The 16,053-nt window shown below is 49.3% G+C and overlaps 1 protein-coding gene across 2 annotated transcripts in view; it reads left to right on the top strand.

The window, feature by feature from the left end:
* The window catches only part of SP1 (Sp1 transcription factor), a 176,622-nt gene that overhangs the window by 86,412 nt on the left and 74,157 nt on the right, over positions 1-16,053 (top strand). The window lies entirely within an intron of this gene.

Below are 16,053 nucleotides of genomic sequence, written 5' to 3'. Positions count from 1 at the left end.
GGGGCGGACAGGGCACACGACAAGCACACATACACACTCACTCACTCACAACCATGCATTCACACAATCAAATCCATTAACTACACTAATTACTAAATAGTCAGATACACGCACTTACCGGCAGCTCTGCTTTGGAGGTCCCTGGAGGGTTGGTACTGCTGCCTTTTGTCATTAGTTGATCATAGGGAAGTCGGTGAGGTAAAGCAGCAGTCTCAAGCCTCGGAGGTCCCAGGAGAGTTGACTGCTGCCTTCCCCATAGATGAGGGAAGGCAGCAGTCCCAACCTTGTCACAGAATGGAACAGGGCCAGTAAGACTGCTGACCACACCCCACCCCACTCTCCTCTCTGACGAGGTGACACTGATTGACACTTTGCCCAAGGCTCTAAAGGACTTAAAACTGAAGCACCCAGGTCCAAGACAATGAGTGAATCTTCCCCTCGTCACAAGGGTAGGGCCTCTAGGACCTTTGCTGAGTTCAGCTTAGGCAGCCAGGAGCCGTCTCATTTAGCGCATGTCTAGCTCCTTGTTGCCTCACCTAAAAATGAGTGTCTGTAAAGGGAGCTGGGACTTTATATAATATATTAATCATTTGTTATATCATGTAAAGAATCCAGAGATTCCCCCAGAAGTGTACAGGGCTCAATTCAAACCCAAAGTGCTCTATTTGTGGTAGTGTGGTCAAGCAGCCTTAGGCCTAACACAGGAGTGTAAGACATTAGCTATGCACACATTGATTACTGAATAACACATGACTCACAAAGGAGATCCACACCAATTTTAGAAAAATAGTAAGTCTGGGTGGTGAACTCCGCTCGCAAAGTTTTCTGCTCTCCATGTTACGCGGAGCTCGCAGAGTTCCAAAAACTTTTTTTCCCTCGCTCGCGTTCATCAATGTCAAGTTTGGCAAGTGCGAAATATCCACCTCCCGGCAAGAATTTTCCTTGTTCGCAGTCGTCAACATCTAGTTGGGGAGTGTGGAAAATCAACCTCCCGGCGAGATTTCTTAGCGCGGGCGGTCAGATTTCTCATTGCGAGTGGTCATGTAAGCTCGCGACCACTCACGTTGTGGAACCATCTGTGTTGAGAAAGCGGACGCACAATTAAAAATCTACTTGAACGACAGAAAGGAAGCAGCGCCCGCTTGCGCTGTGTTTTGTGCCGTTTGCGATGATTGCACAGTGCGGACAATCACCTACCACTGAAAATCACTGCAAACAGCATTTATCTGACGCACTCTGCTGCTTGCGGAGCGTGGCAGTTTTTTCTGGACTCCGCCCCTTGCTTAAAAAATAGGCTTATTTCTAGGTTTATTTTAAGATTAAGATGTACCTTCAAAGCTGAGTACGTTTTTTAATACAAATATTTTACACTTTAAAAAGTGGACACTTAATGAAATTAAGTGCAAGCCAATGGGGGAGATCGGTTTCAGAAATGGTCTGCAGGCTCTGACTTGAAGCCCGGAAGAAGAAAGCCCACTGCTGTCCAGGTAAGTAGTGATGCTTGTGGACATTGGAAAACCATTGGTAGAGCTCTTCAAGGCCCAGAGTGTTCTGGAGCAGGGGTGTCTTTTTGGCATCTGGAAAGTCTTACCGGAGCAGGTGGAGGTCAGGGGGAAGTCTTCGGAATGAGGCTGCAGGCATTGATACACTGTCCGTCAAGTGTCCGCCTCACAATCTCTGGGGAACCTTCACAGAACCGGTGGGTCACTTGGACTCAGGCCGTGAGCATCGGATGCAGAGGTGGGTCTGGGACTGTTTTTGCTCGTCTTCAGGGGAAAAACGTTTCGATTTTAAAGTTGGTTTCTGCTCGGATAGGTCCGATGTCCACCGAAGATTGAGTTCTTATTGAAGGTAGGCAGTCCTCCTAGGGTTTTGGAGGCCCCTGGGTCTGTAGGACAAATCTGCTTTTATAGGAGGTGTGAAAGGCAGCAGACAGGCCTGCAGGGCTGGTGCTGAGTCAGTTACTGGTCCTTCTTTCTTGATGTTGAGGCTGTACGATATCTGGGCTTCGTAGGTAGTCAGATATCCGATTTCAGGGTCTGGGTGTTCCACCTAAATACTAGGTTTAGAGGAGTTACGGGGTAGTGACCGGTGGGTACCAACTTACCTGGGGTGTCTGCACCCGATATTATGCCACCCTCTTGTAGGAGGGGGCATGGTCCTAGCCCTGATTGGATAAATACCACTATCTTTAAGATGGTGGGCACTGAAAAATGTTCTTCACTTCACCTTCAACAGCCGAGGGGTAGAGTTGCAAAGGGGTTTGGGTTTGAACCGGGTCTACCATCTGCTGATAGCAACAGAGACTATTTTGTATTATAAAGGCAGCACAGCTTTTGAAGCTTCCCTCTCGCACACATGCCTGCCTGGGGGAGGAGATGGGATTTGTTTCTGGCCTCTGAGAGCAAGGGCTCCCACCCCAGGGGTTACGGAAGCATGTCTGGTGGTGGCAGGCTGCCTAAAGCCAGTCAGAGACCATACCAGAGTTGGTAGATTTTCAGGAGGCACTTCTGAAGTGCCCTCTGGGTACATGTTTTAATGAAATCAGCACTGGCATCAATGTGGGTTTATTAAGAGTTGTTTGATATCAAACACTCCTGGGTTTAGTGAAGCCATCTCAGTGCTGGGAAACTCGAGTTTTCCGGTTTCCAGCCCATGTACCCTCTGACTTCCCTGGCACTTACAAAGAATAGATGTAAATAGTGTAGGGGAGATATAGGGCACCCTGCCTTAGGACTCACTCGTAAGGCCTGCTAGAGCGGTGACTTAATCATATCCTAGGCAGTGCTGCTTGACATGGCACACAGGCAATGCGCCATGTCAACTTTGTTGTTTTTCTCTACACCAAGGCATACAGGCTGCAGTGGCAGTTTGCATGGCCTTGGTGAGGGGTCCCTAGGGAACCCTTTTCAGTCCCAGTGACCTAGGTATCATGAGTGCCATTCTCTAGGGACTTACAACGGGGGGGGGGGTTTCGTGTGGATTGAAGCTAGCCTGGCAGATGGGAGTTACCCCGAAACCAGGATGCTTGTGTCCGGTCCAGGGAAGACCTGACCTAGCAATTTGGGCTGGACTATTCCCACGAGGAACAACGTCAAGACTGATTTGCATATGACTGCCGAAGTGAGCTAAAGAATTATGATGGATTCAACCCAGATCTGAGACTAGGGGTGAGTGACTGACCAGTTTAGGCGCTCGGTCCATCTCTTTGTGTTTACCACAGAATAGTCTCATCCTCTCCCTGAGGACGAATTTAGCTGAAGCTATCCTCTATAAAATAAGAGTCACAATTCGAAATAGCAGGCCCCCCTTTCTCGGTAAGGCTCTGTTTGCCAGCATACAGAGGAAGAGACCTTCTGTATAATAAATGAATCCATGCCCTGAAAGCGGTTGGCATTGTAGAAAAAAGGCATTCTTTAAACAATACAGACCCAAATACCATTGTGTTTCTCCAGTATTAGGGGTGTCTTTCATAGATTCACATGCCTGAATCATTCCCTGTCGTCGAAGTGGGAGTCCCACAGTACATAAAAAAGCAATAATATGCCATAAATATGTAGTAAATACCAATAAAAACAAACCAGGAAGTAAAGTAGCCAAAGCTACAGTAGGAAAAACTTCCACATCTATGACTATCCTAGTCATTTTGTATAGTCCAAACTACAGCCAATCAGGCGCCAGCACCCACCAGAATGTTCTCCCCAGAGGCTCAGGCTCTCAGATTTTCTACTGCACCTCGTGTGAAGGGAGTCTCCCTGAGCTCTGCTCAGTTTTCTCAACTCTATCTTCCTTTTGGATCTTTTCTTCAAGAAGGTCTTCAAAGAAGTCTCTGTTTAGAGCCTGTGAATCTTGTGGTAAGCTCCGGCTTTTTAAAGAGGACCCCCACAAAAATTGTATGTTCGAGGCATGTGGGCTGCTGAATTCATATCTGTGCATAGATCGCCGCCTAGTGTTGGGTCCGGATGATTGCACATTGTTGTCCTGGAAGAGTCTTTGAAGTATCACGAGATAGGTGGCTCCTCCCCTGGACTACAGTGCGCATGGGCATCCTCTCCATCCCCAGATTGTTTTTTTCCGCCATTGGGTTCGGATGTACTTTCTCGACTCCAGTTCGGAAACTTTGTTATAACTCTCTACTAAGGCCAAAAGGCCTTTGGGGCATCGGTATTTTCTCGTTCGGTGCCTGTTTCTTCTCCAGTTCCTCGAACCGGACGTCGAAGCCAGTTTTTCGCTTTCGACACCATAGGCCCAAACTACGACGACGATGGATCGGAGCCCGTTCAAACGATGCCCCGTCTGCAATTCGAAATACCCCCACATTGATGTGCACCCAGTGTGCAATAAATGTTTATCCCCGGAGCACGACGAGGCCAGCTGTATGGCCTGCTCGAAGTTCCGCTCCAAGAAGACGCTTCGAGTTCGACGCGCAGCAAGACAGCGCAGAAGTCGGCGCCCGAGCCAGTCGACATCTTCGAGGCCGGTGACTAAGAAGGCGCCGACGAAGAAGATCCTGACGAGCAGTCGGACCCAGCGTCTGAGCATGACTCCAACTTCGACGTGGACGAGCAGGATGAGGAATACGTCCATGAAGAAGACGTTGTCGAGGTAGGGGACGACTATGGCCATCGGGGCCGTCTATGACGACTCAAGTGATGAGCCGGGCCCAACCGCAGTAGCGGGGCCTACTACTGACAATACACTCCCTACGGCTCAGGTCGAGGCATCGCCGAAAGGCCTTAGCCAAGATCTTACTCCACATTCTATAGCCCCGCGTCCAGGCCAGGCTAAGAATACTTCAAAAGAGCCATCGGTCGATCTTTCAAAATTGAAACCGAAACCTACAGAGCCAAAACCGAAACAGAAACTACTAAAATTGTGGCAGGTTCGACGTCGACGCCAGTCCAAACCAAGACTGTCGACACCCCTTCGGCGCCAAAAGTGCCTCTCGCCTCGAAGACTGGAGCGTCGAAGCACAGCTCATCTGGCAAACATGCCTCCTCGTCGACGTTGACGCAGCAACATGGCGACAAGGCCAAGGGCCTCCAAGCGAAGAAGGCCGTCGAACCAAAACTTTCGGGGCTCAAGCCACTGCTCGGCAAGCACCTCGAGCCGAAGACCAAGGCCGACCCGAAGCATCAAGTCTCGTCGACGCTTAAGGCTGGAAAGGCTGCACGCCGGGAGCTCGAGTCGACCCCATCGGGTACCCGTCCAACTCAAGCGCTGAAGCAGCTCAAATCGACCACTGTATCCAGCACCAAGACCATCGGACAACCTCTGATTAAGTTCGGTCTTCCGCCAACGGCTCGAGCAAAGCAGCTCGACCTCCACAAAGGCGCCGAACCTTCTAAGACGTCGTTGGCGCCCTTGAAGCCCGCCCCCGAAGGGGTTGTGTTCCATGCGCTCTCATACGACAACCAAACGAAACTCTTTATCGACTCTGAGTCAGGCAGGCTCACCATCCACAAGCGGAAGATCGCGCCAGAACATCCCTTAGAGGGTTACAAAATTCCTCTTAAGCGCAAGAAGGACTCGGCCACCTCTCCGGTTCTCTTTGAGCACGTTCAGGACTATTTGCAGCAAATGACATATTCTCAAGCTCAAAGCGAGGAGGACATGGGTGAAGACTATGATCAAGCGGCCTTTGCTTATCACGCTGACACTGATCAGGATGAACCACAACAGTGGTGTGAGGCTGTTGATCATACTGTGGACCCTGATGATCCACATGCTGCACCAGACGCCCAGTCCTACAACGTCAAAACGTCGCCAACTGAAGACACGGCAGCGTTTAACGCACTGATAGAAAGGGCAGCATGCTGAGCCAGTGGACGAAGATTTCTTATTTGACACTTTCTCCACCTCTGAACGTTCCACTAAGACTTTGCCTATGCTTAAGGGGGTCCTCAAGCATGCTGCGGACATTTTCAAGGAACCCACTAAAGCTAGGGTTATCAACCCACGGATTGAGAAAAAGTATAGGCCTGCTCCAGTGGACCCTACTTACATCAAAGGACAGCTCCCCTTGGACTCCCTTGTAGTGGCCAATGCCCGCAAGAGGGCTAACTCACAAACTAGTGGTAACGCTCCACCTCCGGACAAGGAATCAAAGATTCTGGAGGTGTCAGGGAAGCGAGTGGCACCGCAGGCGGCTAATATTTGGAGGATTTCCAATACACAGGCCCTGTTGGCTAGATACGACAGGGCACACTACGACACACTAGAACAGTTGTTGCAACACCTGCCTGACATGTACAAGGAAGGAGCAGAGATGATTATACAAGAAGGGAAACTGACTTTCTAATGCGTCCATCAAGTGCGCACTGGATGCAGCAGACACGGCTGCTAGGGCCATAAACACTAGTGTGATGCTAAGACGTCATGCATGGCTCCGCATCTCTGGTTTCAAGCCTGAAATTCAAACAACTCTGCTCAACCAGCCGGTTAACCCGGACTTCCTTTTTGGTTCCGAGGTAGACACAACACTCAAAGATAAAAAAGGACACTGAGACAGCCAAATCCATGGGGGCTCTCCAATCTCATCAGTTTCGGGGCAGTTCCTTTCGTCGCTCCGGTAATAGGGGAGCCTCAAGAGGACAGGTTTTACAGCAAGCCCTGTACACCAAAGGGAGCACGCAATCCACCTACACCAAAAATACCAGGGGTGGATACCGTGGGAACAGCGCCAAGGGCAGAGGACGTGACAATAACAACGCCAGATCCTCCGCTCCCAACAAACTGTGACGCCTTGTCACTGCCCCCCCCCCCCCCCCCCCCCCCCCCCCCCCCCCCCACATCTAACACCTGTCAGGGGGAGAACCCAGCAGTTCCTGCCGGTCTGGGAAGGCATTACCACGGACAGGTGGGTGAGACAACTTATCCGATACGGCTATTGTCTAGAATTAACCGTCACCCCCCAACATACCCCCAAGGCACCGTCCTATGTCCGCAGAGCACATGCACTTATTGCAGCAAGAATTACTCTCCATGCTGCAAAAAGGAGCAATAGAGCTCGTGCCTGCAGAAGAACGAGGTACAGGGGTGTACTCTCTGTACTTCTTAATCCCAAAAAAGGACGGGTCCCTGCGGCCCATTATACACCTCGGACCCCTCAACCAATTTATTTATTTATGTATTCAAAGTTTTATATAGCGCGAACAAGATCCTTACAGATATCAGAGCGCTTCACATGGACAAGGTAGGGGCAGTAGGAATGAACAGAGATAATGGGAGCAGTGTAATAGTCATTAACATGGTAATAATCATAACATACATAAAACATATGCATATACAATCAAATAAACAAGTAATATAAGACAGCACAAGTCGTTGATCACACTACAGGGGTGTTCAGGTACACCTTGGGTATGTGGATGGCTTATACCAGTGTTATAGTATATAGAGAACACTGAGTGAGGGCAACAGGAGAGTGGATCAGTAAACCAGCGTGTATCCTATATTAGTCGGTAGACGAGAGTAGCGTAGTAGTGTCCCCATCAAGTAGAAGTATGGTGCCAAGGGACAATGAGAACAGTGGTACAAGGCAATGCAGAGTCACTGATCCAGCACCTGTGAGGTTCAGGAGATTTTGGCCAGAAGGATGCTTTTCACCTCTTTCTTGAAGAGTGTAGTGGAGGAGATAAGCCTTGTTTCAGGGGGGAGCGCATTCCAGATCCTGGGTGCCATTCCTGAAAAGGAGCGCTTGTATGTTTTCTCTTTCCGGGATCTACAAGGTTTCAGGAGTAGATTTTTTGTACTTCTATTGGATCTCGACCCTCCTGATATAGACAACTTTTGAGCGAGGTAGTTGGGTGCATTGTGGTGCACGGCTGCATGTGTCATAACTGCAATTTTTTGCTGTATTCTGGCTTCAAAAGGCAGCCATTTTAGCAATTTTAAGTCTGGGGATATATGCGAATGCTTTCTTGATCCAGTAATGAGTCTCGCGGCAGCGTTCAGGGAGGCTCTTAAGGGTGCTGTTGTGGATAGCGGTAGTCCGCTGAGGGTCACAATTCCGTAATCTATTCGGGGGATGACTAAAGCTTGTACAGCAGTTTGGAAGTCTTCGGCAGGGAGGAAGGGTTTAATTTTCCTTAGTGTGTTGATTTGGAAATTAGCTGCTTTTGTGGCTTTGCTAACGTGCTGCTGCATGTTGAGCTTGGCGTCGAGAGTGACGCCTAGGGATTTCGCCGAGTCCACGATTGTGGGTTGGACATTGAGTGCTGTTAAGTTATTGAGCCAGGTTTGGGTGATGGAAATTTTCGCCGGGGGTGATATGAGTAGGAACTCAGTTTTCAGAGCATTTAGTTTGAGGTGATTATCGGCCAGCCAAGATTGAGTGTTAATAAGCGTGGAATTCAGATGTTTGATATCTTCAGGGGATTGTAGTTTTAGGTAAAGTTGTGTGTCGTCGGCGTACATATGGAATTCGACATTGGAAGCTTGGAGCAAGGTGGCGAGCGGTTCAATGACGAGGTTGAACAGTGTGGGGGAGAGGGAGGATCCTTGTGGTACCCCTAGATCTGCAGGCACAGGTGTAGATAGCACATTGTCGATCTTGAACTTCTGAGACCGGTTGTGAAGGAAGGACGAAAACCATTTGAGAACAGTTCCCGATAGACCCATTCTAGTGCTTAGCAGCTCCAGCAAGTACTCATGTTTGACCGTGTCAAATGCTGACGAGAGGTCAAGAAGGATGAGGAGGCAGGACTCATTGCGATCAAGAATTTGGAGGGCGTCATCAATTATGTGTGTCATAGCTGTTTGCGTACTATGTTTCGCTCGGAAACCTGATTGATGAGGGTTGAGGAGGTCGTATTGGTCAATGTGTTTTGTTAGTTGGAGTTGGACACATTTCTCCAGCAGTTTGGCCAGGGTGGGGATATTGGTGATGGGCCGATAATTGTTTAGGTCAGACGGATCAGCTGTAGGTTTCTTGAGTATAGGCGTGACTTGCCCCACCTTGAGGGAGTCTGGAATGAGGCCTTGTTGCAGAGAGCTGTTGACGATTTTGGTCCAGAGAGGGAGGAGCACGGGGATGAAGTCTTTTACAGCACTAGCAGGTAGAGGGTCTGTGAGGTGATTGGAGGGCTTTAAGGTGCAGAGCAGTTTGTGAATTGCTTCTTCCGAATAGGTATCGAAGAACATCCAAGTTGCCTTGTTTCTAGGTTGAGTGTTAGCCATTCTGGTGTGGTTGGGGAATCGGCTTACATCCATGATGAGGTCATTTCTTATGTTGTCAGTCTTTAGCTTAAAGAAAGCAGAGAAGGCTTCACAGTGTGGGGTGTCGCTTGTTGTGCTGTTTGATTGTAGGGGTTGTGTCTTTGTTTGGGTCTTGATTAGTTCAAACAGCTTTCTTGGCCTGTTTTTTGCTTGGTCCAACTGGCGGCTAAAGAAGTCCGACTTTGTGCGCTTTATTTTCCTGAAGTAGGCATTTCTCTTGTTCTTAAGCCTTTTGAGGTGCAGTGCTGAAGGGTCAGATCTCCAGGTGCGCTCTGCCATTCGCATAGTACGCCTGTCGTCATTGAGTCTGTCATCGAACCAGGGGTTAGAAATTTTGGTGGAGACTCTCTTCAATTGCAGGGGGGCGACTTCATTGACTATTGTCTTCATAGAGTCAAGGTAGTGGTCGGTCAGTGATTGAACAACCGAGGCACCTGAAGGGGAATGGAGGAGATTGCCGATGTGGGGAGGCAGGGTAGAGGGGTTAAGATTCTTCATGTCTCTTTTCCAAGTTTTGGATTTGATTGGTTGAGCAGGGTTAGGTTTAACTTTTTCATTTATAAAGAAGGTGATAATGTGGTGATCTGACCAATCGCAGGGTAGAATCGCCTCCAATTGTGTAGAGTTCTCTTTGGCAATGATGAGATCAAGTATCGAGCCTTTGTCGTGTGTTGGTCTATCGCATATTTGGGTGAGGTCAAGCGCATTAAGGAGAGTTTTGAGACTATTCACCACTGTGTCTTTCTGATCGTTCCAGTGGAGATTGAAGTCACCCAGGTAGACTTGGGTGGTCTGCCGGCCGGCATTGGAAGTGATCATGTCCATGAGTTGTTGGGTGAATATGAGATTGTCACCAGGCGGGTGGTAGATGAGATATACAGCACAAACTTGTTTGCCCTCGCTGGTGATGTCGAGGCAGAGGAGTTCACAGGAGGAGAGGGAGGGGGCGGTGCCTATAGTAACGGAGAGGTTGCTCCTAAAAATGCATGCAATTCCCCCGCCTGTCTTGCCAGGAGGCCTGTCCAACTTAATGATGTGATAATTGGGGGGGACTAGTATGTCAATAATCTGGGTAGAGGTTTCAGTAAGCCACGTTTCTGTTAGAAAGGCTAGGTCCAGATCCCTAGCTGAGACGAGATCAGCGATGTCGGAGGCGTGTCTCTCGGCTGATCTGCAGTTGAGTAGGATGCATTTGAGTTTGGGAGAGAGAAGGGTGGTCGAACTTTCTAGTGTGAGGGGAACTTTTCTGAGGTTGTTAGGGACGGAACCTCTGTTGTTCAGTGTTGGGAGCCTCAGGGTTTGTAAGAATTGTGGGTATGGGGATGTGTGTGTTGGATATGTATTTAACCGGACCTGGGCCATAAGAGCGCAGGAGAGAGCATAGGTCGCAGTCCGACAATGGGTTGAGGACACGGCGGGGGCGGTGGGAGTTGTTGCGAACGGGGATAGTCGGCCAGCGCAGGTGTCGTCGGAGGCGAGGGTATGTAGGAAGGGTGTGTCGTTTGTAGGGTAGAGGGATCGTGGGAGGAAGGCTGGGCTGTGGGGAGAGAAGGTCTTTGATTGCGTGGATATCTTTTTTGATTTGTAGAATATCCTCTTTGACTTGTTGGAGGGTGGATAAAGTCAGGTCGGGAGGTGCACTGGGGATGGTGTTGGTGGTGAGAGCCATTGGTGAATGATTGAGTAGTGCGTTGGAAAGCGGGCAAGGTATCCAATACCAATACATCCTTTCAGAACACTTTCATATGTTAACGGCCCCACCAGACCGCCGGGGATGCCTGGTCTCACCCTGGAGATACCCATTAAGGGACCATCTCTCAGGGAAGCCAGGAAGGGTTTCGCAGTGGTCGAAGCGCCTTGGGACCCTCCGGGTAAGTAGTGCGCTATATAAATGCCTATACATACATACATACATACATACATACATACATACATACATACATACATACATACAGCAGGTCCTGCATTTGCTCAGTCAGGGCGACTTCCTAGCAACCCTGGACCTCAAGGATGCATATTTCCACATTCCCATTCACCCAAGTCACAAGAAATATCTCCGGTTCACCATCAACAATCAGCATTACCAATTCAAGGTTCTACCTTTCGGGGTCACCACTGCCCCCAGAGTGTTCACCAAGTGCTTGGCAACCGTGGCTGCGCACCTTCGCAGACCGCATGTTCACGTCTATCCCTACCTGGACGGCTGGCTCGTTCAGGCCAAGTCGGCCCAGCAGTGTGCCAGCCACATGTCGCGCACGATTCACCTCCTCCACAGTCTGGTGTTCTCACTCAACTATGCAAAAGTCACACCTGCAGCCAGCCCATGTGCAATAGTACCTAGGGGCAACACTGAACACTCTGACGGCAACAGCGCAGCCGAACTCCGCCAGAGTCGTTAGCCTGCAGCTGCTCATTCGGAGGTTCAGACCTCAACAATCACTCCCAGCGCAGGTGTTCATGCAGCTGATCGGTATGATGGCATCCTGCATATTCATAGTCCTGCACGCGAGACTGCACATGCGTCCCCTTCAAGAATGCTTAGCTCGTCAGTGGAACCAGGCTCATGGGCATCTAAAAGACCTAGTGTTGGTGACCGGTCGTGCTTACAACTCTCTGCTTTGGTGGAACCCACAAAACCTTTGCAGGGGACGACCGTTCCAAGAGCCTATTCCACAGATAGTGTTGACGACGGACCATTCTCTCCAGGGTTGGGGAGCGCATGTCCTCCATTACACGGTGCAGGGACTATGGACCACACAACAGCAGAAGATGCATATCAACCTGCTAGAGCTGCTGGCAATCTTCATGGCACTGAAAGCGTTCAAGTTGCACCTGTGCAACAAGGTCGTGTTGATCCGGACGGACCACATGACTGCCATGTATTACATCCAGAAACAGGAAGGCACACACTCCCCACAGCTATCTCACCTAGCCCAAAGCATGTGGAAGTGGGCCATTCAGCGGAACATCTTCCTCATGGCGGAGCATCTCCCGGGGGTAGACAACCAGATGGCGGACCTGCTCAGCAGGCACAGTCATCAAATGCAAGAGTGGAAAATCCACCCCTGAGTACTCCAGCCATACTTCCAGGAGTGGGGTCATCCAGAGATCGACCTGTTCGCCACAAAAGAGAACGCAAAATGCCAAAGCTTCGCCGCCAGGTTCCCACACCCGCAGTCTCAGGGCAATGCGATATGGATGAACTGGTCTGGCAGATTTGCGTACGCTTTTCCCCCAGCCCCACTCATACCGCTGGTGGCGCGCAAACTGCGGCAGCACTCCATGACGCTCATCCTGGTTGCTCCAACGTGGGCACGGCAGGCTTGGTACACAACGTTCCTGGAACTTTCGGTGGTGCCTCACCAGCGGCTGCTCCTCACTCCCAGCCTCCTCACTCAGAGCCATGGCGACATTCAGCACCCAGATCCTCAACAGTTGAGCCTAGCGATTTGGCTCCTGAGGTCATAGAGTTTGGCTACCTCAACTTGCCCCCTGAGTGTATGAACATCATCAAAGAGGCAAGGCGGCCCACAACCAGGGCGTGCTATGCAGCCAAATGGAAACAGTTTGTCATTTACTGTTCCAACAATGACATTAATCCGCTAGATGCATCCACGCAAAACATCATATGTTACCTACTGCATCTGTACCAATGCAGTCTAGCATATAGTTCCATCAGGATACATTTAGCTGCCATAGCTGCTTACCTTCAAAACAGGCAGCACCTTTCGCTCTTCAAGGTGCCTGCCATTAAAGCCTTCTTGGAAGGCCTTAAAAGAGTAATCCCTCCCAGACATCCTCCTTCGCCTGTCTGGAATCTAAACATCGTTCTCACCAGGCTCATGGGGGCCCCCCTTTGAGCCTCTTCATTCTTGTGAGATACAGTTTCTTACGTGGAAAGTGGCTTTTCTGATAGCCATCACATCGCTACGAAGAGTCAGTGAGCTTCAAGCCCTGACAATTCAAGAGCCCTACCTACAAATTCATGCTAATAGGGTAGTGCTGCGCACCAACCCCAAGTTCATGCCAAAGGTAATCTCGCAGTTCCACATTAATCAAAACATAGAACTGCCAGTTTTGCAGCGTGAATCTTTCTGGATTCACTATGCTGTGCATATTCCGCGGTCTCAAGTTTTCTTTCCAAACCCAGATTCAGTGGCAGACAGAGCACTGCACACCTTAGATGTCAAAAGAGCTCTCCTGTATTTCATCGACAGGACAAAAGACTTTAGAAAGACTAAACAACTGTTTGTTGGCCTTCTCTCCACAACACAAAGGCAACCCTATTTCCAAATCAGGTATAGCCAGTTGGATTGTTAAATGCATACAAATCTGTTATCAGAAGGCTAAACGCACTTTAACAGTTACCCCAAGAGCGCATTCCACATGCAAGCTAGGGGCATCCATGGCTTTCCTAGGTAACATTCCTCTAGAGGATATATGTAGAGCAGCCACATGGACCACCATACATACATTTACCAAACACTACTGCGTAGATGTACACTCCAAACAGCAAGCTGCTGTAGGACAGGCTGTTCTCAGAACTCTTTCAGACTGCTGCAGCTGGCACGGGCAACAGCCGCTAAGGAGGTAACTGCTATTTATTCTATGCACAGATATGAATTCAGCAGCCCTCATGCCTCGAACGGAATATGCTACTTACCAGTATGCATCTGTTCTTTGCATGTAGGGCTGCTGACATTCATATCGCCCGCCCTCCTTCCCGGTGCCTGTCGCAGCTGTAGCACTCAGAATCATTTTCAGGCATGGTCATCACTTTCAGTATTACACTCCATCTCTGCCACTATGGCGAAAAACAATCTGGGGATGGAGAGGATGCCCATGCGCACTGTAGTCCAGGGTAGGAGCCACCTATCTTGTGATACTTCGAAGACTCTTCCAGGACAACAATGTGCAATCATCCGGACCCAACACTAGGCGGCGATCTATGCACAGATATGAATGTCAGCAGACCTACATGCCAAGAACAGATGCATACTGGTAAGTAGCATATTCCTTATGGTCTCTATCCAGATCACCAAGTCAAGGACTGTAAGATCTGCAGAACCTTTCCTCAAAGGACTCTCAGAGACAGAGAGGGTTGGTTGCTTTTGTGGCTACAAAAGCTTAAGGATTCTGATAATCATGTGTCTGATGTTGGCAGTATTGCCTCTGGTTCCACTTCAGCGTCTAGAAAGAGGCATGCGTCTGAGGTATTGCCATCTCCTGGGGCTAAGGTTGCTAAAAAACATCAACCTTCTAAGGGTTCTGACAAGCCTTCCACTTCTAAGGCTGCCCCCACAGGCAAGGACTTGGAGGGTTCTTCTGTACCTCAAAAACGGTCCACCAAGAGATTGCCTCAGACAGCTGACAAAGTTTCACTTCAGGAAACTTCATTATCGTCGACGACGCCATCTTCTGTCTCCTCGTTGACGAAGACCTCCGACGCTACATCTACGTCGACTATGACCTTCTCATCTCCCAAATCCAAGATGATTATGACGACCGCTTCTTCACCTACCATGGTTTATGTAACCGTTAGACCTCTCTCTTCGACGACAGCCGTCTTCGACGCCTCGTCGTCTGCTCCTCTGAAGGCACTGCCGTCGACTAAGAAGATGCCATCGACTGGTTCGTCGGCGAGCGCAACTCTGTCGACGAAGTTACCGACGTCGGCGAAGGTTGTACCGTCGACGAAGCCCAATCCGTCGACGAAGCCTACCTCGTCGACAACGGAACCTTTGACGTCTGCTCCTGTAGAAGTGGAAAACACTTTGCAGGTCTGGTCACCGAATGTGTTCTTTACACCAAAGCAGTCATTAACTCAAGGACGTGAAACAGTTTATCCACTTTCACCCCTGCGTATTTCACCTCAGAGAACATCATCGCAGGTTCCTGACCGACTTTTAGACTCTGACAGTGAGGATGACGTGGTTCATACATTCTGAGCAGCCACTAGTCCTTCTGAGCTGAATATAAAATGTCAAGAAGAGGAACAGGAGGATGAACAACCACCTGTAGAAATGGCGCCCCAGATAGACAGTGTACCTGTCGCGCAAGTGCCAGTTGCTTTACTGACCAACCTACAATACATGTTGGATGATTATTATAGAAGGTTTCCGCCATCTGAAACTACAGGTTCAGTGCCTGCTACTCCGGTTATCCAGTATTATGGGTATCTTTCATAGATTCACATGCCTGAATCATTCCCCGTCGTCGGGGTAGGAGTCCCCGGTAAATAACAATAGTAATGTCACATAGACATATACTTAGTACTAGGCCAGTGGCCTCACATTAGTAGCCTATCTAGGTCCTTATGTAAAAAGGACCAAACTTTGGCCAGGAGCCAATCAGCTACCATCACCCTTCTCACCTTCCTGGAAGGAGCCCTAGTCCCTCAGATTTTCTACCGCACGTCGTGCAGAGGAGTCTCCACTGAGCTCTGCTCAGGTTTTTTCCTATATCTTTGGTTTTTTGACTACTTTTTCTTCAAGTTCAGTTGGAAAAGGAGTATTAGTATTTAATATGTCTACTACTCCTAAAAAAGGTCTTTTTAGGCCATGTGCCTCATGTAGTAAAATGAGGTTACACATAGAGGACAAGCATGAGGACTGTTTGTATTGCCTCTATCCTCAGCATTCTGCCAAGGAATGTAAGATTTGTCGCACTCTCCCGGTCAAGACATTGAAAGACAGGGAAGGGCGACTGCTTCTGTGGCTCCAGAAACTGAGGAACAAGGACCAAGTCTCCTCAGGTGAGAGTGAGTGTTCCTTCAGAAGTTTCCACTCCTCTCCTAAAAGGCCTCGACAGACATCTCCAGGTCAGTCTGCTGTG

This window comes from Lissotriton vulgaris, chromosome 1_1, assembly GCF_964263255.1.
Source record: "Lissotriton vulgaris chromosome 1_1, aLisVul1.2, whole genome shotgun sequence".
NCBI lineage: Eukaryota > Metazoa > Chordata > Amphibia > Caudata > Salamandridae > Lissotriton > Lissotriton vulgaris.
The sequence above is the reverse complement of the archived record's forward strand: the minus strand, read 5'-3'. Positions and strand labels throughout refer to the sequence as shown.